This window comes from Oncorhynchus masou, unplaced genomic scaffold, assembly GCF_036934945.1.
Source record: "Oncorhynchus masou masou isolate Uvic2021 unplaced genomic scaffold, UVic_Omas_1.1 unplaced_scaffold_1798, whole genome shotgun sequence".
In the NCBI taxonomy this organism is placed as follows: Eukaryota; Metazoa; Chordata; class Actinopteri; order Salmoniformes; family Salmonidae; genus Oncorhynchus; species Oncorhynchus masou.
In genome coordinates, this window is record NW_027008183.1 from 83,861 (window position 1) to 105,985 (window position 22,125).

Consider the following 22,125-nt stretch of genomic DNA (forward strand, 5'->3'; position numbering starts at 1 on the left):
GTGTCTGTGTGTTCTGCCGTGTGTCCGTGTGTTCTGCCGTGTGTCCGTGTGTTCTGCCTGTGTGTGTTCTGCCGTGTCTGTGTGTTCTCGTGTGTTCTGCCTGTGTCTGTGTGTTCTGCCGTGTCTGTCTGTGTGTTCTGCCGTGTCTGTGTGTTCTGCCGTGTGTTCTGCCGTGTCCGTGTGTTCTGCGTGTCTGTGTGTTTCTTCCGTGTGTCTCTGTCCGTGTGTTCCGTGTGTTCTGCCGTGTGTGTGTGTTTTGCCGTGTGTGTACTGGTAAGCCTCTTACCTAACACCTCTGCTGTAGCCATGATTTCACAGGTGTACATAGCAGCCATGAGTCTCTGAGGTTTGGCCTGGAACGCGTGCCGACAAGCCTCCTTCACAGCAGCTATGAGCTGGCCAGAGAACGGCCCGTAGCAGTCCACTAGCCCGGCCACAACCTCCGCCCTGCGTCTCCCCTGGCTCGCCCCAGCCACGGCACCCTCTGCCTTGGAAGGCGTCTCACCCGCTCCCCCTGCCTTGCCTGAGGCCTCCTGCTGACCTGCAGCCTCACCGGGGCTTTCGGAAACAGATGCATCAAGGGAGTTGGAGTCTTCTTCAGTCACAGAGTCCAGGTGGGTGCGCTGGGTGGGGAAGTTCATGTCCCATCTCTCCACAGAGAAGCAGACACCCATGAGGGGCTCCTCACACATTGGACCGGAGAGGGTGGCGAGCTGGAAACCGCTGACAACGCTGTTGTCAAAGTCTCGGATGGCGCTGGCCTCAGCTGTTCTGCCCCTCCCTCTTTCTCTCCTTTCTCTCGTTCTGAGGCCGTGTGCCACACGGATGGTCTCTGGTACCCCTCTATGCTGTTAAGGAGGATGTTTGGTCCATACCTAATAATAACAAAATGGCCATATTAATTACCATGAAATACCTGCATAGCACACAATTTCATCTCATATAAAATACCATGAAATATCATCCCAACCCATATGAAATACCTGAAATACCTGCATACCCTCTCATCCCAACCTATATGAAACACCCTGAAATACCTGCATACCCTCTCATCCCAACCTATATGAAACACCCTGACCCTGATAATACCTGCATACCCTCTCATCCCAACCCATATGAAACACCCTGAAATACCTGCATACCCTCTCATCCCAACCCATATGAAACACCCTGAAATACCTGCATACCCTCTCACCCCAACCTATATGAAACACCCTGAAATACCTGCATACCCTCTCATCCCAACCCATATGAAACACCCTGAAATACCTGCATACCCTCTCACCCCAACCTATATGAAACACCCTGAAATACCTGCATACCCTCTCATCCCAACCTATATGAAACACCCTGAAATACCTGCATACCCTCTCATCCCAACCTATATGAAACACCCTGAAATACCTGCATACCCTCTCACCCCAACCTATATGAAACACCCTGAAATACCTGCATACCCTCTCATCCCAACCTATATGAAACACCCTGAAATACCTGCATACCCATCTCATCCCAACCTATATGAAACATCTGAAATACCTGCATACCCTCTCACCCCAACCTATATGAAACACCCTGAAATACCCTGCATACCCTCACATCCCAACCTATATGAAACACCCTGAAATACCTGCATACCCTCTCATCCCAACCTATATGAAACACCCTGAAATACCTGCATACCCTCTCATCCCAACCTATATGAAACACCCTGAAATACCTGCATACCCTCTCATCCCAACCTATATGAAACACCCTGAAATACCTGCATACCCTCTCATCCCAACCTATATGAAACACCCTGAAATACCTGCATACCCTCTCACCCCAACCTATATGAAACACCCTGAAATACCTGCATACCCTCTCACCCCAACCTATATGAAACACCCTGAAATACCTGCGTGGTCCAAAGGCCCATATCCGGTCCACAGCGTTTCTCCACTTCCTCCCCTGCAGCAGGACCTCCAGCCTGCTCTTCAGCACCATCAGGGCATCTAGGGTCCAGGTACTCATGTCCAGGGTCCTCCCCTCCCTCTGGGCCTGACCTGCCTGCTCCAGGGTCCGGATCAAGTCAGCACTACCCTCCAGTAGAAGAGTCACCTCTACACAACACAGGACACTTTTTGATCAGGATCAGAGCCCAGATTTACAAAACTTTCTTAAGAAGAAATGTCTTCTTAACTGCCATTTTCCCCATTAACTATAGACATAACATAAGAAAGTTAAGCAAAGTTGCTATTCCTCAAAAAGGCTATTGGAAATGTTCTTGCTCTGTTTCTGTTTCTCCTTAAGCAAAATGTTAAGTCCTTCCTATAGTCTGACAACAACAAACATCAACACACACACCCTCACCAACTCAACTCTCTCTCACCTTCGGGTAGTGGTATGGTGCACCCCCACGGTGGCCTGTCTGTTTGGGGTGGTGAGGGTCACCAGGCCACTGGGGTCCAGGTGCAGGGTGTCTGACTCTTTCACCTGGTGGATCACAGCCACCTAGACAGACACAGACACACACACACACACACACACACACACACACACACACACACACACACACACACACACACACACACACACACACACACACACACATACCACATACCTCACATCCCACGAGAGTAGAGTTAGCTACTGCAAATAGACTGCTGCTGCCTCTTCAATTGTAGCACACTACTAATATATGGGGTGTCGTTTGAGATGTCAACAGATCAGATATAAGATAGACACACACACCACACCCCAACATACACACACACCTTCTGTTGTTTCCCCAGGTCTTCATTGACCATGTCCACTTTGGGTGGTCTGATCACGGTCCTCTGAATGGGATGATAGGCTTGGAGGCACTGATCTCAATCTTGGCAAACCTGGACGATGAGAAGAACACAGAGAGTCAGATGTAGGGATCCCAAAACTGGTACATTTCCACAAATTCCCAGGTTTTCCAGAAATCCCACTAGGAAGATTCCTGAATCTCATCCCAGAAATAAGCAGAAATTCTGGAATCCTCCATCCAGGATTTCTGGAAAAGCTGGAAAAGTTACAAAGATGTGTAGTGAGAAGGAGATGGAATACTCACATGCCAACACAAATGAAGTAAGAGCAAGTAGGACAACCCATGCATTGTAAATGTGCTGTATTACTGGGTACGAGAGCCAGAACAAACTCAACAGAATACTATACATAAAGACACATTGGTCTCTTAAGAGAGCGCTGAAAACTTTCACGTCTGCCTTTTTATTTTCCAAAACAATAACACCTGTCAGATATTATTAGGCACTCCTGTCCATGCTGAGCCAAGCACAGCATATTCAAATCATCTGTCATAGCTCACCTTGCACCCACTGACACGCACACACACTCACTCACTCACCACCACTCACTCAACACACACACACACACACACACTCACACTACACAACACACACCTGCTTCATCAATCTTTCTAAACCACACAGGAGGAGGATGAGGGAAATATAGCAGCTTCTATTCAGATACAAATGATACATCTTGTCAGGACATTCAAGCCACAACATGACAACTGCAGGGCAGCAGGTAGGCTAACGGTTAGAGCATTGGGCCAGTAACGGAAAGGTTGCTGGTTCGAATCCCCAAGGTGAAAAGAATCTGTTGATGTGCCCTTGAGCAAGGTACTAAACCTCATTGCTCCTGTAAGTCACCTAGATAACGTCTGCTAAATGATTCAAATGGTTTTAAAAATATAGATTAAAAAAACTAACAAGAATTTTACATTAAGTGGGGGTGAACTTGCACCTAAACGTTAATCTTTGGTCATTTTCCCCACTGATGGTTAAGGTTAGGATTAGGGGAGGGAAGCTGATCCTAGATCTGTACCTCCGTTTTCTGCCTAATGAACACAACCCTGTGCTGGTGAGGCCAAGCTTCAGGTCTGGTTCTCCTATAAAATGACGTCATTAGGTTATCACTGATGAAACACTCAGAGGGATACAGAGAGGGTCACTTTAGGATAAGAAAAAAGTGTGCTTCCCAAATGGCACCCTATTCCTGTAGTGCACTACTTTAGACCAGGGCCCATAAAGCTCTGGTCAAAAGAAGTGCATTACATCGGGAAAATGGTTCCATTTGGGACACTGTCTGTCACTACCTGTGGAGAAAGAAGAGGTGATGTAGCTCTCCGGCTGCCAAGACCAACAGCCAAGTACTGTCAGGCAATCCCTGTTTGTGGGTTCATCCTAAACTGGCTGTGTGTGTGTGTGTGTGTGTGTCAGTGTTTGGGCTGAGAGATGTCACGACTTCCGTCCACACTACCAGAACCAGCTCATCTCGTTATCCAGCGTGTGACGTTATAAACACGCACACTCTCTCACAAACGTGCGCAAACACACACACACATGCATGTGCTCTCTTTCTCACTCTCTCTCTCACACACACACACACACACACACACACGCACACGCACACACACACACACACACACACACACACACACACAACACACACACACACACACACACACACACACAGAACGGGCACATATAATCCAGTTAGAGTCAGTCCATACAACAACAGGGCAGAAAACAAGTCATCCTCTCCCCTTCCATCTCTCTCCATTCCTCCCTCTCTCTCCTTCCTCTCTCTCTGATGTTTAGTAGAAGCATCTCAGAAGCGCTGGAGCGTTCCCTGAATCCAATGTAGACAGCAGACTGTGTGGTTGTTTGAAGATGGGGTTATTCTGGGTGCTGTGGGTGTTCGTTGTTTCTTTAAATCTCACTAAGACTTGGAATGCATCCCAAATGGCACCCCACTACCTATATAGTGCACTCCTTTAGACCAGAGCTCTAAATGGATGTAGTTCTGTCCTTGAGCTGTTCTGGTCTATTTAATGTTCTGTATTATGTCATGTTTTGTGTACCCCAGGAAGAGTAGCTGCTGCTTTTGCAACAGTTAATGGGGATCCTAATAAAATACCAAAAGGGTCCTGGTCAAAAGGAGTGCACTATGAAGGGAATAGGATGCCATTTGGATTAGAATGTGTTCTTCCAACAGAGCAGACGCACTCTGAACGATGCTTCCAGACTTATTACTAATTTAGCTAAACATTGTCAACTCCTCAAGCAGGGAGCTATGACTTATTCAGGGAAATACACACATCCAGTAATCAAGCAGGGAGCTATGACTTATTCAGTGGGAGAGGAGAAATACACACATCCAGTAATCAAGCAGGGAGATATGACTTATTCAGTGGGAGAAAACGGAAACACCCAGTAATCAAGCAGGGAGCTATGACTTATTCAGTGGGAGAGGAGAAACACACACTCCAGTAATCAAGCAGGAGCTATGACTTATTCAGTGGGAGAGGAAAAACACACATCCAGTAAAAAGCAGGGAGCTATTTGACTTATTCAGTGGGGGTGAACTTGCACCTAAACGTTAATCTTTGGTCATTTTCCCCACTGATGGGGAGTTAGGATTAGGGGAAGCTGATCCTAGATCTGTACCTCCGTTTTCTGCCTAATGAACACACACCCAGTAATCAGGTCAGGGAGCTATGACTTATTCAGTGGGAGAGGAGAAACACACACACCCAGTAATCAAGCAGGGAGATATGACTTATTCAGTGGGAGAGGAGAAACACACACATCCAGTAATCATTTGGGAACTGTCTGTCACTACCAGGGAGAAATGACTTATTCAGTGGGAGAGGAGAAACACACACATCCAGTAATCAAGCAGGGAGCTATGACTTATTCAGTGGGAGAAATACACACACCCAGTAATCAAGCAGGGAGCTATGACTTATTCAGTGGGAGAGGAGAAACACACACATCCAGTAATCAAGCAGGGAGCTATGACTTATTCAGTGGGAGAGGAGAAACACACACATCCAGTAATCAAGCAGGGAGCTATGACTTATTCAGTGGGAGAGGAGAAACACACACACCCAGTAATCAAGCAGGGAGCTATGACTTATTCAGTGGGAGAGGAGAAACACACACATCCAGTAATCAAGCAGGGAGATATGACTTATTCAGTGGGAGAGGAGAAACCACACAGAAAACACATCCAGTAATCAAGCAGGGAGATATGACTTATTCAGTGGGAGAGGAGAAACACACACACCCAGTAATCAAGCAGGGAGCTATGACTTATTCAGTGGGAGAGGAGAAACACACACATCCAGTAATCAAGCAGGGAGATATGACTTATTCAGTGGGAGAGGAGAAACACACACATCCAGTAATCAAGCAGGGAGATATGACTTATTCAGGGGAGAGGAGAAACACACACACCCAGTAATGGTCTCCAGGGAGATATGACTTATTCAGTGGGAGAGGAGAAACACACACATCCAGTAATCAAGCAGGGAGATATGACTTATTCAGTGGGAGAGGAGAAACACACACATCCAGTAATCAAGCAGGGAGATATGACTTATTCAGTGGGAGAGGAGAAACACACACATCCAGTAATCAAGCAGGGACTATGACTTATTCAGTGGGAGAGGAGAAACACACACATCCAGTAATCAAGCAGGGAGCTATGACTTATTCAGTGGGAGAGGAGAAACACACACACCCAGTAATCAAGCAGGGAGATATGACTTATTCAGTGGTCTATTTAAGGAGAAATACACACATCCAGTAATCAAGCAGGGAGATATGACTTATTCAGTGGGAGAGGAGAAACACACACACCCAGTAATCAAACAGGGAGATATGACTTATTCAGTGGGAGAGGAGAAATACACACATCCAGTAATCAAGCAGGGAGATATGACTTATTCAGTGGGAGAGGAGAAACACACACATCCAGTAATCAAGCAGGGAGATATGACTTATTCAGTGGGAGAGGAGAAACACACACATCCAGTAATCAAGCAGGGAGATATGACTTATTCAGTGGGAGAGGAGAAACACACACATCCAGTAATCAAGCAGGGAGATATGACTTATTCAGTGGGAGAGGAGAAACACACACACCCAGTAATCAAGCAGGGAGCTATGACTTATTCAGTGGGAGAGGAGAAACACACACATCCAGTAATCAAGCAGGGAGATATGACTTATTCAGTGGGAGGGAGAAACACACACACCCAGTAATCAAGCAGGGAGATATGACTTATTCAGTGGGAGAGGAGAAACACACACACCCAGTAATCAAGCAGGGAGATATGACTTATTCAGTGGGAGAGGAGAAACACACACATCCAGTAATCAAGCAGGGAGATATGACTTATTCAGTGGGAGAGGAGAAACACACACACCCAGTAATCAAGCAGGGAGATATGACTTATTCAGTGGGAGAGGAGAAACACACACATCCAGTAATCAAGCAGGGAGATATGACTTATTCAGTGGGAGAGGAGAAACACACACACCCAGTAATCCGGTGCTAGACAGAAACAAAAGTAATAAATAACCAGACCAACTTGACCTGATGAAGATCACCCTATTCCATGTGTAGTGGATTACTACCTTGTCCCTGGGCAACAGTCCTGCACTACATGTTTGTGTGTCTTGAATAAATCAAAGAGTTGAGGACATTCATTATTTTTATCACTAACTCACACCGCGTTGAAGATATTGGTGTCCCCCAGATGACAACCTATGGGCCCTGGTCAAAAGTAAGTAATCAAGCCTGGGATAAGTCTGCCTCGTCTGAGCCAGAACGGCCCAGAGCTGCTCCTGGTCAAAAGTAGTGCACTTGGGGAACATGGTGTCAGTTGAGACGCAGCCTATGAGTCTCCATCCTGAACACTGTTGATTTACAGCCTCGTTTAGGAACCCTCTTCTTCTAATCATTTGGACATTTCTCCAACGCATCGTGAGTTGGAAAACCATAACTGCATACAGGAAATGGTTTTATTGCTGCGGCATTATAATCTAGAGGTGATTTGGAGCCACTGTAACTATGGCTGCGTGTGTGTGTGTAGTGTGTGGTTTTGTGTGTCTGAATGTGTGTTTTGTGTGTACATGTTGCCTACATTATCAGGACCAGAATGTCCTGACAAGGTAAGATATTATTTTATTTTTCAGGACATTTTAGGCGTAAGGGTTAGGGAAAATTGGATTTTGAATGGGAATACATTTTTACACCCAAAAAGTCCAGAAAATTCACATGAAAAAAGCTGTGTTTTGTGTGTGTGTGCATTAGTGAGCAGAAGAAAAAGTTTGAATGGTTCATCCCAGTTTTAACTTGGTCAGGATCAGATGACCCACTTTCCAGGGCAGCGAGACAACCCTGTTTTGGCTTCAGACTCCTGACGCTGTGACGTCACAGTCCCACGTGCCACATGAGTGGCTAAAACGGGCTCGACCTCTTACAGAGCTAGAGAGTGAATGGCCATGGACCAGTCTGTGTGTGTGTGTGTGTTGTTGTGATGTCACAACGGGGTCAGTCAGCATTCACAGCCAACACGGTTCCCCTTCCTCTGTCCTGCACTGCTCTTTGCCCGACTAGCTGACTGACTGGCATATTTTCAAACATAGAATAAGAATTGCAGTCATCCCCTGATTAAATGCAGTGGGGACCACAGAGATAGAACACAAAGACAAAAACTGTTCTCTCTCTACGGCTGGGACTGTTATTCACCAAACAGGAGAATACAAGGTCATTCTAGTGTTTCACCTGCCTGGGTGACCTAATCAGGCTGGCCTGGACTATTTGTAAACATAGAATTATATTTACTAGATGGGATCCAGTCCCTGGATGCCCTGTCATTCCGGCTGGTTGAGGACTGTTTCTAAATCACCCTGTGTTATCTTCCAGGGGGAAAGCTGTAAAGATCCCTGAGACTCTTTATAAATCTGGTCAGTGTGTTTGAGTGTTAACCAATGGAGCCATCGATCATTCTGTTGTGGGAGGATTACCAGTTTGACTGACTGGCTGAATGAAAAGCCCTCTCATCAATACTCGCTCTTCTACATTCATAAGTTATACAGATGAACTGAGTGACAAGGACAACGTATGCAGATAGATGCAGATTTAGTTAGTCCCAAGGTTACACCGAAGGACATGTTCTCTCTAACTCCCATTCATTCTTCTGGGGAATTAACGCTTTAGGACTATGGATATTCACCATTAGCGATGTAAAATTCCAGTTATTAAATTCCCAAGTTTCCCAGAAATCCCAATTCCCTCATGATTTCAATAATCTCCCAGAGATTTATCTGGACATACTAATGTATGTTAAAGAGATAATGCACCTGAACATCTATATACATGTACATCTATATTTAGGATTGAGGCCTGCACATGTGTCACACTGCAACACACTGCATGTCATTTGGGACACAGGCCTAGACTCCACTGTACTTTGTATCACTTTCAAAGTATCAAAGCATATGGAAATCTTTGATTTATGGGGTTACGAAAACTCCATTTGAAATAAAGCTGTGAAATATCTATTTTGATGTGTTCACACATCTCCCCACCTCACACCTTCAACGATACACATGTTGATGTGGGGCTCTTTCATACCGTCCCTGGGGGGGGGGTGTGTCACTTGAGTGGGTTGAGTCACTGATGTGATCTTCCTGTCTGGGTTGTGCCGTGGCGGAGATCTTTGTGGGCTATACTCGGCCTTGTCTCAGGATGGTAAGTTGGTGGTTGAAGATATCCCTCTAGTGGTGTGGGGGCTGTTCTTTGGCAAAGTGGGTGGGGTTATATCCTTCCTGTTTGGCCCTGTCTGGGGGTGTCCTCGGATGGGGCCACAGTGTCTCCTGACCCCTCCTGTCTCAGCCTCCAGTATTTATGCTGCATTAGTTTATGTGTCGGGGGGCTAGGGTCAGTTTGTTATATCTGGAGTACTTCTCCTGTCCTATTCGGTGTCCTGTGTGAATTTAAGTGTGCTCTCTCTAATTCTCTCTTTCTTTCTTTCTCTCGGAGGACCTGAGCCCTAGGACCATGCCTCAGGACTACCTGACATGATGACTCCTTGCTGTCCCCAGTCCACCTGGCCGTGCTACTGCTCCAGTTTCAACTGTTCTGCCTTATTATTATTGGGCCATGCTGGTCATTTATCAACATTTGAACATCTTGGCCATGTTCTGTTATAATCTCCACCTGGCACAGCCAGAAGAGGACTGGCCACCCCACATAGCCTGGTTCCTCTCTAGGTTTCTTCCTAGGTTTTGGCCTTTCTAGGGAGTTTTTCCTAGCCACCGTGCTTCTACACCTGCATTGCTTGCGGTTTGGGGTTTTAGGCTGGGTTTCTGTACAGCACTTTGAGATATCAGCTGATGTACGAAGGGCTATATAAATAAATTTTATTTTATTTGATTTCTTTATGTACTAATACACATAGATAATACAGGATCTTAGCAGGACTGGACTGATAAATGCTACATTCACATGTGTGGGTGGTCTTACAACAGCTTTAGGTATTGATTATGAGTAGCTATACATAGGACCTGGTCCCTCAACATCAGAGGGAGGCTGGTGAGAGTTTAGTTTATGGCAGGGGTGGAGGGTAACTGGTCTTAGGATGCAAATGAAATTAGCTGTATTTAACATCTCTGTACGGAACGCTTTAAACCCCTCCCTCTCTCTCTCTCTCTCTCTCTCTGTCTTTTCTAATATGACATGATCAGAGTGGAGAAGAGACATCTAAAGACAATCACACATGACTTTTTATAGAGAGAGAGACACCCACTCTCAGTCAGAAACATTACACACACACACAGAATCATCATGTCAATCATCAGTGTGTGAGACTGGGCCAGACGGTGTAAAAGCTGAGTCATCTCAAACTGAGCCGTCTGCTGCTCATCTACACTCTGTTACAGGGCGTCTGGTCAAAATGTCACTACTATTGACTAGATTTCAAATCACAGACAGACAAAGATAGATAGATAAGATACAGCCATAAAGACTGACTGACAGACCTCTCTGTGCAGAGCTCATGTTTAAGTGATGATGCTCCCGGCTTCAGTCTCATAATATACTTCTCCAACGGAGGCCGGGGTTCAATCCCTGCGTCCAACCTTCCTACTGTTTCTCCCTCTCTGTTTCCACCTGTCGAAATAAACCGTGGAACTCGTCAATCAAAAGAGGAAACAAGAGGCTCACCTCTCTCGGAGGTCGTCCAGACAGCGTTGCAGGTGGACCTCTCCGGCCGTGACCAGTACGTGTTCTCCTGTCTCCTGGATCAGAACCTCAGCACACGGGTCAGCCTGGTTCAACAGCCTCATACCCCGTACCAGCTTAGGCATCTCACCTTGACATACACACACACACACACACACACACACACACACACACACACACACACACACACACACGATTGTAGAAAAGTACTTCTTAGTAGACTAAGCATGAATCATTTCCATGTATGAGCCCTACTGCACATAATACACCCTGGATTCAAACCTACATTTGTTTTTCGTTAAGAAACCTTAGACTGAAACCTTTATCCAGAATTAACTGCTAATTTTCATTTTCTGTCGCAAAACATTTTCAAACACTTTCTGATGAGTGCCCTGATGAACATAACCCAGGACGGGTTTGAATTTTCAGGGTTACAGGTCAGCTCAACTACTAAGTGCAACTACTTAAAAGAAAACAAACAAACACTATTTGAAGCTTCCCAAAATAGTTATCCTGAAACTAAAATACCAGCCATCTTTCTAAGACTAGCTAACTAACTGACTGACTGCTAGTTGACTAACTTCCTCCATGTGAGGCAAATGTTGCCCTCAGCTATAATACTAACGAATACCACGGAAGAGCTGCAGGAATGTCTGACTATCTGTGGACCAGCTGACTGGCTGACTGACTGGTTGAATAGCTGGTTGGTTGACAGAATGGCTGGCTGACTGGGGTGCTGGAGGAACGTTAGCTTCTCAACATTAGCATCTTACCTCAGATGACAGACAACAAAAACATCACTGACAGGCAACAACCTCAACAAATTCACAATGTGGTGTAAGTGTGTTTGTGTTTAACCGTGTGTGTTTGACACTTACTTGGGTGTTTGGGTTCGATGGCCACTCGTACGATGGGAGTAGCTTCGAAGTTGAGGGGGATGAAAGGGGGGAGGGCAGGGGAGGTGGAGAGGGTCGCAGACTTCAACACACACTCCTCGAGACCGCCAATACCTAGGGAATCAATCCATCAATCAATGAATCAATCCAGCACGTTCTACAAACACATGTCACAGTGATTGACAACAGCTGGAGCCTAAAGAGTGATCAGAGAGACAGTAGTGACAAGGAAACAGTCCCTAGGTAGGAAGAAACCATAAGAGGAACCAGAGTCACGAGAGGGAGTTGAACCTGCTCTGACTGGGACGAGGAGATTAGAGGAGGAGAAGCATAATGAACAAGATTATATGAAGAGCAGAGGACCTGATCCTAGATCAGAACTCCTGCTCCGAGAATTCAGACACCTGGAGATAAGATAACGTCATTATTAGGGCAGCTACCACTTCAATGGTGAACAGTTCATTAAAAATTAACCTTCATAGGCTGTGTCCAAATGGCACCCTATTCCTTTACAGTGCACTACTTTAGACCAGAGACCTATAGTGGTCTAGTCAAAAGTAGTGGAGTATGAGACACAGAGAGAGAGAATAATGAGACCAGGGAATAGGGTGCCATTAAGGACGTGCAAGCCCTGCAATGTCTCTCTGTGGAAGAGAGCAGAGTAACTCACAAGTGAGGGAGAGAAAGGGGAAAGAATAATGAGACCAGCTTTGTCTCTGTTTCAGACACAAGTGAGAGAATAATGAGACAAACTTTGTCTCTGTTTCAACACAAGTGAGGGAGAGAAACACAGAGAGATAGTTTCAAACAAGTGAGTGAGAGAAACACAGAGAGAGAGAATAAGAGAAATGTCAGACACAAGTGAGAGGAAGGAGGAGACAAAAGGCCAAGAAATGTGCAAGAGAGAAAGAGAAAGGAAGAGTGAGAGAGAACTAGAGAGAGAGACAGATTAGAAAAGAGAGGGATGAAGAGAGAGGGGCAGGGAGAGAAAATAATTTCCCTGCTGTCAGAAGGTTCAGGGCTCTGAGGAACACTGAGGCTAATGTAGCCTGGGGGGGAGAAAGAGGTAAGGGAAGATAGAGGGGAGGAAAGAGGAGATGGTTTTGTACTGTAGCAGTGGAAGAGGGCCCTATCCATAACCTACCCATATAGCTGAGTAGGGAAGGTTGCCTGGTGGCTCCTGACAAAGGGGAGAACATATCCCTTCCTCTAGCTCTCCTTCTTTCCTTTCTTTTATCACTCTCTCTCTCCTTCTTTCCTTTCTGTTATCACTCTCTCTCTCTCTCCTTTCCTTTCTGTTATCACTCTCTCTCTCTCCTTCTTTCCTTTCTGTTATCACTCTCTCTCTCTCCTTCTTTCCTTTCTGTTATCACTCTCTCTCTCCTTCTTTCCTTTCTGTTATCACTCTCTCTCTCCTTCTTTCCTTTCTGTTATCACTCTCTCTCTCCTTCGTTCCTTTCTGTTATCACTCTCTCTCTCTCTCTCTCTCTCCTTTGTTCCTTTCTGTTATCACTCTCTCTCTCTCCTTCGTTCCTTTCTGTTATCACTCTCTCTCTCTCCTTCTTTCCTTTCTGTTATCACTCTCTCTCTCCTTCATTCCTTTCTGTTATCACTCTCTCTCTCTTCTTTCCTTTCTGTTATCACTCTCTCTCCTTTCCTTTCTGTTATCACGCTCTCTCCTTCTTCCCTTTCTGTTATCACTCTCTCTCTCCTTCTTTCCTTTCTGTTATCACTCTCTCTCTCCTTCTTTCCTTTCTGTTATCACTCTCTCTCTTCTTCCTTTCTGTTATCACTCTCTTCCTTTCCTTTCTGTTATCTCTCTCTCCTTTCCTTTCTGTTATCTCTCTCTCTCCTTTCCTTTCTGTTATCTCTCTCTCTCCTTCTTCCCTTTCTGTTATCACTCTCTCTCCTTTCCTTTCTGTTATCATCTCTCTCTCTCTCTCCTTTCCTTTCTGTTATCACTCTCTCTCTCCTTTCCTTTCTGTTTACTCTCTCTTCTTCCCTTTCTGTTATCACTCTCTCTCCTTTCCTTTCTGTTATCACTCTCTCTCCTTTCCTTTCTGTTATCACTCTCTCTCCTTTCCTTTCTGTTATCTCTCTCTCCTTTCCTTTCTGTTATCACTCTCTCTCCTTTCCTTTCTGTTATCACTCTCTCTCCTTTCCTTTCTGTTATCACTCTCTCTCCTTTCCTTTCTGTTTATCACTCTCTCTCTCTTCTTTCCTTTCTGTTATCACTCTCTCCTTTCCTTTCTGTTATCTCTCCTTTCCTTTCTGTTATCTCTTCTCCTTTCCTTTCTGTTATCACTCTCTCTCCTTTCCTTTCTGTTATCACTCTCTCTCCTTTCCTTTCTGTTTATCACTCTCTCTCCTTTCCTTTCTGTTTATCACTCTCTCTCCTTTCCTTTCTGTTATCACTCTCTCTCCTTTCCTTTCTGTTATCACTCTCTCTCCTTTCCTTTCTGTTTATCACTCTCTCTCTCCTTTCCTTTCTGTTATCACTCTCTCTCCTTTCCTTTCTGTTATCACTCTCTCTCCTTTCCTTTCTGTTTATCCTTTCTGTTATCACTCTCTCTCCTTTCCTTTCTGTTATCACTCTCTCTCCTTTCCTTTCTGTTTATCACTCTCTCTCTCTCCTTTCCATTCTGTTTATCTCTCTCTCCTTTCTGTTCTGTTATCTCTCTCTCTCCTTTCCTTTCTGTTATCTCTCTCTCTCTCTCCTTTCCTTTCTGTTATCACTCTCTCGAGTCCATTCTACCGTGTCAGAGCTGAGAGACCAGACTGTATCCAAAGAGTTAGTCGTTCTTTATTTTCAATTCTCTGATGATGTTTTGTTCAACTGAACTGTGATGTTGAATAGTGTTTTGGATTAATTAAACTGGAGGTAAGATGAGCCTGGTCCCAGATCTGTTTGTGCCGTATGGCTGACGCCTATTGGTGTTTGGCATGACATTGACCATAAGAGTTGGCAAGACAGCACCAACAGCTCTGTGACCAGGCTACGATTAGCTAGCTTTAGTGCAGTAATGGATGAGCAGGCTAGGCCAGGGTCATGTTCATTAGGAAGCAAACGGAAGAACACGGACTGAAACAGGAAGATAATTCATCCAATGAGTAGTATTGATTTTCCTTTTTCTGTTGCAAAATATTTTTGGTCGCATGCCCCAATCAACCCAATCCAGGACTGTAATGGAGAATGGAGGCTGGACACGGGCCTTCTTTGTGTCCATTTTAAGGGGCTCAGCCGGCCTCAACTACACCGCCATCTTTATCCTACCGCTGATGACTTCCTGTGATCGCACACAAAGCGGGGGCCGGGCAGGAGACTCTGGCAAATTTAAGCGTGACTCTTTAAAACAGCAGGCTGAACAGTGAGCCATAGCTTCAGATAGTATTTTAATGAGTACTACATACTTCCTGCCACTCTTCAACGCTTCACCTCAGTCACATACGCTTCTACACGGAACAAAAATATAAAACGCAACATGTAAAGTGTTGGTCACATGTTTCATGAGTATAAATAAAATAACCCAGAAATGTTTAAAATGTTGTGCACACATTAGTTTACATCCCTGTTAGTGAGCATTTCTTCTTTACCAAGATAATCCATCCACCTGCAATTGGCATGCTGACTGCAGGAATGTCCACCAGAGCTGTTGCCAGAGAGTTGAATGTTCATTTCTCTACCATAAGCCGCCATAATGTTCATTTTAGAGAATTTGTCATTACGTCCAACCAGGCCTCAAAACATGCCTCGTGTGGGCGAGCAGTTTGCTGATGTCAACGTTGTGAACAGAGTGTCCCATGATGGTGGTGGGGTTATGGTGTGGGCAGGCATTTACTACAGACAATGAACACAATTGCATTTTATCGATGTCAATTTGAATGCACAGAAATACCAAGACGAGATCCTGAGGCGAATTGTGAGGCCCACTTGTTTTAAAGGTATCTGTGACCAACATATTCCCTTATATGAACTACAACTCAGTAAAATCTTTGAAATTGTCGGAGTGGTATTAACTAAAATTCTCTCTCGAAGCAGTGCGGCTTGGCAGGGTCGTGTTTCAGAGGACGCATGAATCTTGACCTTCGCCTCTCCCGTGTCCGTACGGGAGTTGCAATGATGAGACAAGACTAACTTACAAATTGGGGGGAAAAATAACTATAATAATTATAAAAATATATATAAAAATAAGAGGTAAAAAACAAAAGTTAAAAAAAATACATTGAACAAAAAAATGGAATACTGTCTGCATGAACTTGGTCTTATTTCTACCTAGAAACCGACTTACAACTGGATATATGCACACCATTATAAGAAGTTGATCGAGCACACGCACACACACACACACACACACACACACACACACACACACACACACACACACACACACACACACACACACACACACACACACACACACACACACACACACACACACACACACACACACACACACACACACGTTCAAGCGGAACAGATGCTAGACATCTAACTGGGGTCTGGTGTGTGATGTGTGTATGTAGCCAGAAAAGCTGATGACTCAGAAGTTGAGCTGACTCCCTGTGATCCAACCCACAGCCCACTCAGTCACACAAAGAACAATACAACTAAGGAACAAAAGCCTTCCTTGGCTAAAGACCTTAACTGACTGACATGCGGAGGGCACAGGAACCTGATCTAGCCTAAATGCTTTGAGATGCTGTGTGTGTGTGTGAGTGAGTGAGTGAGTGAGTGAGTGAGTGAGTGAGTGAGTGAGAAATCTATCCAACTAGAGCCAATCACACCGTGATTGTTGAATTGTCCAGGTGTGTAAGTTAGTTTCAGTTGGTCGTTGCTGGACCTCGTTTCAGTTGGTCGTTGCTGGACCTAGTTTCAGTTGGTATTTGCTGGACCTAGTTTCAGTTGGTATTTGCTGGACCTAGTTTCAGTTGGTATTTGCTGGACCTAGTTTCAGTTGGTATTTGCTGGACCTAGTTTCAGTTGGTATTTGCTGGACCTAGTTTCAGTTGGTATTTGCTGGACCTAGTTTCAGTTGGTATTTGCTGGACCTAGTTTCAGTTGGTATTTGCTGGACCTAGTTTCAGTTGGTATTTGCTGGACCTAGTTTCAGTTGGTTGCTGGACCTAGTTTCAGTTGGTATTTGCTGGACCTAGTTTCAGTTGGTATTTGCTGGACCTAGTTTCAGTTGGTATTTGCTGGACCTAGTTTCAGTTGGTATTTGCTGGACCTAGTTTCAGTTGGTATTTGCTGGACCTAGTTTCAGTTGGTATTTGCTGGACCTAGTTTCAGTTGCTGGACCTAGTTTCAGCTGGTCGTTGCTGGACCTAGTTTCAGTTGGTATTTGCTGGACCTAGTTTCAGTTGCTATTTTTCTGGACCTAGTTGCTTGTAGTTGGTTCCGATTCAACATGTGCAATCTGCCATGGACAGTTGGACCTTACCCCAAAAAACATTGATAGTTGGTTGGCTGTAGTTTTATTCAGACACAGATTGATTATTACAAGACAAACTGTGATTCATAGCAACATACTTACACTCCACTGAACTGTGATTGTGTATGTTTTGTAAGTGGTTCAACACATTGTTCTATATTAAGTAGGTTTTTTACTTTTTTTAAAGCTGCACACAAACTGCCCTCCTGGGACAATGCAGATTTACTGAACTGAACCAATGAGTAGAACAGTCCAGTCTGAACTCTACCAGGCTCTAGATGAACCCATGAGTAGAACAGTCCAGTCTGAACTCTACCAGGCTCTAGTGAACCCATGAGTAGAACAGTCCAGTCTGAACTCTACCAGGCTCTAGTGAACCCATGAGTAGAACAGTCCAGTCTGAACTCTACCAGGCTCTAGTGAACCCATGAGTAGAACAGTCCAGTCTGAACTCTACCAGGCTCTAGTGAACCCATGAGTAGAACAGTCCTGTCTGAACTCTACCAGGCTCTAGTGAACCCATGAGTAGAACAGTCCAGTCTGAACTCTACCAGGCTCTAGTGAACCCATGAGTAGAACAGTCCAGTCTGAACTCTACCAGGCTCTAGTGAACCCAAGTAGAACAGTCCTTCTGAACTCTACCAGGCTCTAGTGAACCCATGTTAGAAAGTCCAGTCTGAACTCTACCAGGCTCTAGTGAACCCATGAGTAGAACAGTCCAGTCTGAACTCTACCAGGCTCTAGTGAACCCATGAGTAGAACAGTCCAGTCTGAACTCTACCAGGCTCTAGTGAACCCATGAGTAGAAAGTCCTGTCTGAACTCTACCAGGCTCTAGTGAACCCATGAGTAGGCCAGTCCTGTCTGAACTCTACCAGGCTCTAGTGAACCCATGAGTAGAACAGTCCAGTCTGAACTCTACCAGGCTCTAGTGAACCCATGTGTAGAACAGTCCAGTCTGAACTCTACCAGGCTCTAGTGAACCCATGTGTAGAACAGTGTGTGTCTGAACTCTACCAGGCTCTAGTGAACCCTAGTCCAGTCTAGCCAACTCTACACAGATTATTACATTAAAGCTGAACCCATGTGTAGAACAGTCCAGTCTGAACTCTACCAGGCTCCACTGAGGCTCAAAAAAAATATAGTTTTGGACAACAAAGATTCCTTTACCAAGTTAAAATGGGACTTCAAAGCCAATAATACGGCAGAATGTACCAGTCACTTTACGAAGGAAATGGGTCTTATTTGAAGAGGAGAGAGAAGCCAGACTGGAAAACACTGAATGTTATACTAGATGTTCTTTGGCTGGAGATAGCTAAAATGTGTGTAATGTGTAATATAACCAATATTCGGTTTTATTAAGTACAAGGCCAGAGCCTTGGAAATCTGCTTCTTCTTACATCCTATGGAATCTCCCTTCACTGGAAAGTCCCTATTTGACTCTGACAGTGTATGTGTGTGTGTGTGTGTGTGTGTGTGTGTGTATGTGTGTGTATGCATTGGCAGGAGAGGAGGGGATGTACCTTTTAGCCAACTAATACACTGATTATTACATTAAAGCTTCTGTCCTCTGGCTAGAGAGAGTAGTTGGGGGTGAACTGACAAAGACCTCTTTAATATATACATTCAAATGGACAGACAGATTTCTGGACGCTATGAGACAGGGACAACATTCCATTCTCAATCAAATAGGAATTATCTTTGCAAAAAATCTACAAGAACAAAGCAAAATAAAATTGAGTGATTGATTGCCCAAAAATGAACCATCACTGTTCTTTGCCTGTAGGCCACGAGGGTTAATGTTAATACTCAACCAACTATGACTTCATGACAACTATGTCATGACACTATGTTCTTCATGACAACTATGGACTTCATGACAACTTCATGACAACTAAACTTCATGACAACTATGGTGACAACTATGGACTTCATGACAACTATGGACTTCATGACCATAGCTGGTTGAGTTTAGGTTAAAATGTATTAAGAGACAAGAAGAACGGGATCCTTTTGGATCCTAAAGCACGTGTCACTGCCCACATCTCCCTCCCTCTAACCATTGTGATATCACTGCTCCAACAGGCATCCTGAACAAGGGCTGCCAGGACACCTTTCTGCTCACTTGAGTCATTCCCCCACTTTCTTCATCGTGGTGGCACACACACACACACTAAACAGTTGTGCACTGCCATTACACACACACTCTCTGTGAACATCTACATTCCACACTAAACAGGGACCAGCCCACTACAATCCACACTAAACACTGAACAGGGTCCCATTACATTCCACACTAAAACACTGAACAGGGTGCCATTACATTCCACACTAAACACTGAACAGGGTGCCATTACATTCCACACTAAACAGGGTGCCATTACTGAACTAAAGGGTGCCATTACATTCCACACTAAACACTGAACAGGGTGCCATTACATTCCACACTAAACACTGAACAGGGTGCCATTACATTCCACACTAAACACTGAACAGGGTGCCATTACATTCCACACTAAACACTGAACAGGGTGCCATTACATTCCACACTAAACAGGGTGCCATTACATTCCACACTAAACAGGGTGCCATTACATTCCACACTAAACAGGGTGCCATTACATTCCACACTAAACAGGGTGCCATTACATTCCACACTAAACACTGAACAGGGTGCCATTACATTCCACACTAAACACTGAACAGGGTGCCATTACATTCCACACTAAACACTGAACAGGGTGCCATTACATTCCACACTAAACAGGGTGCCATTACACTAAACACTGAACAGGGTGCCATTACATTCCACACTAAACACTGAACAGGGTGCCATTACATTCCTAAACATTAAACACTGAACAGGGTGCCATTACATTCCACACTAAACACTGAACAGGGTGCCATTACATTCCACATTAAATACTGAACAGGGTGCCATTACATTCCACACTAAACACTGAACAGGGTGCCATTACATTCCACACTAAACACTGAACAGGGTGCCATTACATTCCACACTAAACAGGGTGCCGTTACATTCCACACTAAATACTGAACAGGGTGCCATTACATTCCACACTAAATACTGAATAGGGTTCCATTACATTACATACTATCAATCTAATTTTATTGGTCACATACACATGGTTAGCAGATGTTAAAATGCGAGTGTAGCGAAATTCTTGTGCTTCTAGTTCTGGCAATGCAGTAATATCTAACAAGTAATCTAACAAATTCACAACGACTAACTTATACACACAAATGCAAAGGAATTAATAGGAATATGTACATGAAAATATATGGATGAGCGATGGCCGTGTGGCATAGGCAAGATGCAGTAAATGGCATAGAATACAGTATATACATATGAGATGAGTAATGTAGGATATGTAAACATTATTAAAGAGGCGTTATTTAAAGTGACTAGTGATACCTTTATTAAGTCCATTTATTTAAGTGGCCAGAGATTTGAGTCTGTATGTTGGCAGCAGCCTCTAGTGTGAAAAACAGCTTCTCTCTCAAGGCTCTCGGTCCCAGCTTTGATGCACCTGTACTGATGATGCGTTGTGCAGACCTCACTACCCTCTGGAGAGCCTTGCGGTTGATGGAGGAGCAGTTGCCATACCAGGCGGTGATACAGCCCGACAGGATGCTCTCGATTGTGCATCTGTAAAGGTTTGTGAGTATTTTAGATGACAAACCACATTTCTTCAGTCTCCTGAGGTTGAAGAGGAGCTGTTGAGCCTTCTTCAACACGCTGTCCGTGTGGGTGGACCATTTCAATTTGTCCGTGATGTGTACACCGAGGAACTTAAAACTTTCCATCTTCTCCACTACTGTCAGGTTGATGTGGATAGGGGTGTGCTCCTTCCGCTGTTTCCTGAAGTCCACGATCATCTCCTTTGTTTTGTTGACGTTGAGTGAGAGGTTATTTTCTTGACACCACACTCCGAGGGCCCTCACTTCCTCCTTGTAGACCGTCTCGTCGTTGTTGGTAGTCAATCCCACCACTGTAGTGTCGTCTGCAAACTTGATGATAGAGTTGGAAGCGTGCATGGCCATGGAGTCATGGGTGAACAGGGAGTACAGGAGGGCTGAGAATGCACCCTTGTGGGGCCCCAGTGTTGAGGATCAGCGGGGTGGTCATGTTGTTTCCCACCTTCCTACCGGTTTTCTACATTCCTACCTGGGTGGGTGGCCCGTCAGAAAGTCCAGGACCCAGTTGCACATGGCGGGGCCGCTTAATGACGAGTTTGGAGGGTACTATGATGTTAAATGCTGAGTTGTAGTCGGTGAACAGCATTCTCACATAGGTATTCCTCTTGTCCAGATTTGATAGGACAGTGTGCAGTGTGATGGCGATTGCATTGTCAGTGGACCTATTGGGGCGCTAAGCAAATTGGAGTGGGTCTAGGGTATCAGATAGGGTGGAGGTGATATGATCCTTGACTAGTCTCTCAAAGCACTTCATGATGACAGAAGTGAGTGCAATGGTGCATTAGTCATTTAGTTCAGTTACCTTAGCATTCTTGGGAACAGGAACAATGTCAGCCATCTTGAAGCATGTGGGGACAACAGACTGGGATAAGTATTGATTGAATATGTCCATAAACACACCAGCCAGCTGGTCTGCTCATGCTCTGAGGACACGGCGAGGGATGCCGTCTGGGCCGTCAGCCTTGCGAGGGTTAACACGTTTAAATGTCTTACTCATGTTGGCCA

The 22,125-nt window shown here is 44.9% G+C and overlaps 1 pseudogene; it reads right to left on the bottom strand.

Annotated features, from left to right (window-relative positions):
* The window catches only part of LOC135532273 (elongation factor-like GTPase 1), a 38,807-nt pseudogene extending 17,342 nt beyond the window's left edge, over positions 1–21,465 (bottom strand).
* Between the last annotated feature and the right edge of the window lie 660 nt (positions 21,466–22,125).